Consider the following 3,279-nt stretch of genomic DNA (forward strand, 5'->3'; position numbering starts at 1 on the left):
AAGTGAATAAGATTTATGCTCTGTTTGATATAATGAAATATAGAATTCATTTCTAAATGAATTTTCATATTTTGTATGATTAATTAAAAATATATAATTCAATTAAATTCCACGTAATCATATATGGAATAAATTCATCTTGAAAATTCATTTATTTTTGTTTCATAAAATATCTCTGAAATAGTAATTTCACAAAAATATATAATAGATACCAATTATATTTATGTTATGCTATATAATTTTTTATATATATTTTTAAATAAATGTATAAAACAAAAATAATAGTAATAACATTATTGTGTTTAATTCACTGATAAATGTAAATTTAACTGGGAATCTTTCTCCTTAATAGTAAAAAAATAATAAGAAGAAATATTAAAATAAACACAATAATAAGAAATATTTTTCTAAAAAAATAAAATTTTTAAGTGGTTTTGGTCAAGTTTCATAAATAAATAGGTTAAATAAGTAAAAAAAATTGAAAAATTGACTTTGAATAAGGAGAAAGTTAATTTTGTCATAAAAAGTTGGATGGCTTAGTTTTATGAAATTCATTTGAAAATTTCACATATTTTTCTGGAATTTGGTGTAGTTATGTTCAATTCCATAAAATCGAATTCCTTAGAATTGAAATCTTTTTTTTTTTTATTCCAGACATAAAAATATGAATTTCTAACAAGAGGTTAAAGTTTACTATCCTTATTTAATATGTTTTCTTTGCCAATAAATAAAATAGTCAAATTACTACATTATTACTATTTTTGAGTATTAAGTAAATCTTAATATAAACAAAATTGGCATATCAAGTTTTTAATCTTACAATAGAACTTTATTAAAATCAAATGTTTTATTAATTTTAGAACAATTTAATATGAGTCATTTAATTTTTGTGGATGCGAACATAAGGGTATATGAGAAAAAAGTAAAGTAAAAATTATAGTTTAACCATATTAATTAAATTTTCTTAATTCATGCGCAAGTCAAACCTGAACACTAATTATGGGATGCAAGAAATATTAAAATAGAATGGTTTCATAAAATGTGGTTTTGAATGATTAGTTCCTTATTATCGTACTGCGAATTAGGAAATTTATTTGTTAGTATTGTTTGCTAGCAAGAACAAGCAACGAATCAACAGTTAGCTGACAGTTTGAATTGAAATTTGCTAGGGTGCTAACCTGTTAGGTGTGTACTGCACCAACTAAAAAATGTAAATTTGTTTAATCTGACTTCTAGATTGTGAGTTAACTCCACAGATATACATTTCACCAGCTGTTCGATTAAAGTAAAAATTGAGCAAAAGAATTATAAAAGAAATCTCTGATTGCTTATAAAGTAAAGAAAGTTAAATTGCTTGAAAAGTAAAAAAAGTTTGATTGCTTGAGTTTGATTTGTTTTGTTTGAATTCGTCGGAGAATTTAGTTAAGACTTTCTACATCATCTCATTGCTTCTTTTATAATTTCCAAAGTCAGTTACCGAAAAATCCACAGAAACACGTTCTCATAACTAGCCCATTTGCTTTCTCACCTTCTTCTATATGTTAATAACCGAGGAGTGTCATCGTTAGCCTACTTATTTATCTCTTTCTTTGTAATTAATAAAATTAATTATTAATTAAATATCCAATAAGCCAAATTTAAAATATAAAGCCTAAATTCAAAAATCAAAAAATGAGTTAAACAATTAGGAATTGTGCTATAATGCCTTATTCAATATAAATAAAGTTAAATTATAGAATTCAAAATTTATAAAAACTTACAATAAATGGATTTAAAAAAAAAAAGTTGTGATAAACTAATATAAATGAACTCGAACTCAAACATTCATTTATAAAAATTTCAAACAGTAAATAAAATCAACATTTTCAATCCAACAAGTTGATTGACATAGTAAGGATAAAAATATTTCTTCTTACCAATTAGAATTTAAATTCAAATTATTAATAATATTTTAAAATGTAACAAAATGATCCCGGCAGCTCAAGCCCGTGACCTTCGACTCATAAGACCAATACTCCAACCAATTGAACTACAAAACCTCAAACATTAATAACATAATAAACATTTGAGGATAAAAAAGCTAATACTTTTAAATAACAACTTAAAAACTATTATAGATAAAAAAAATAAAAAATAAATACTTTTGAATAACTTATTGTTGTGAGGAAGCTTAATTAATATTAAAAAATATGGTTCCAGCAAGGCTCAAACCTATGACCTTTAGCTTATAAGACCAACGCTCTAATCAACTGAAGTACAAGACCTCAAACATTAATAATATAATAAACATTCGAAGTTAAAAAAAAAAAAAACAAATACTTTTGAATAACAATTTTAAAATATTGTATAGATTTTAAAAAAAAATACTTTTGAATATCTTATGAGAATTGGTGACCCTCAATTCATCAACTCATAAGATTAATGCTCTAACCAATTAAGCTACAGGACCTCAAACATTAATAATATAATAAAAATTCAAAGATAAAAAAGCAAATACTTTTGAATAACAACTTAAAACATTGTTATAGATAAAAAAAAATATTTATGAATAATTTATAAGCATTGTAGTAAGCTTTTTTGGTTTCGGCAGGGCTCTAACCCATGACCTTCAGCTCATAAGACCAATGCTCTAATCAACAGAATTACAAGACCTTAAACATTAATAATATAATAAATATTCGAAGATAAAAAATCAAATATCTTATGAGAATTAGTGACCTTCAATTCATCAACTCACAAGATTAATGCTCTAACCAATTGAGCTACGGGACCTCAAACATTAATAATATAATAAAAATTCGAAGATAAAAAAATAAATACTTTTGAATAACAACTTAAAAACATCGTTATAGATAAAAAAAATATTTATGAATAATTTATAAGCATTGTAGTAAGCTTTTTTGGTTTCGGCAGGGCTCTAACCCATGACCTTCAGCTCATAAGACCAATGCTCTAATCAACAGAATTACAGGACCTTAAACATTAATAATATAATAAATATTTGAAGATAAAAAATCAAATATCTTTTGAGACTAATCTTGTTTAGTCCCTGTGAATACCCAAATTTTGAGGCTCAGAAAGCCTGTTTTCCCGGACTGCAAACAGTCCGGCCGGACCGGAGGCTATTTCGGAAGTTCACCGAAAATATGTCAATATGGTACTTAAAACGTCCGGAATATCGCGAGGATCGCGGAACAGGTCCCGGAATATTTTTCGGAGGTCCGAAACTCCCACAAAAGCCCCCGGAGCGAGGCACGGTGCCGGCCGCCGGCCACGGCG

The sequence above is a fragment of the Jatropha curcas genome, chromosome 8 (assembly GCF_041381405.1).
Source record: "Jatropha curcas cultivar XTBG-Jc1 chromosome 8, XTBG_Jcur_1.0, whole genome shotgun sequence".
Classification (NCBI taxonomy): domain Eukaryota; kingdom Viridiplantae; phylum Streptophyta; class Magnoliopsida; order Malpighiales; family Euphorbiaceae; genus Jatropha; species Jatropha curcas.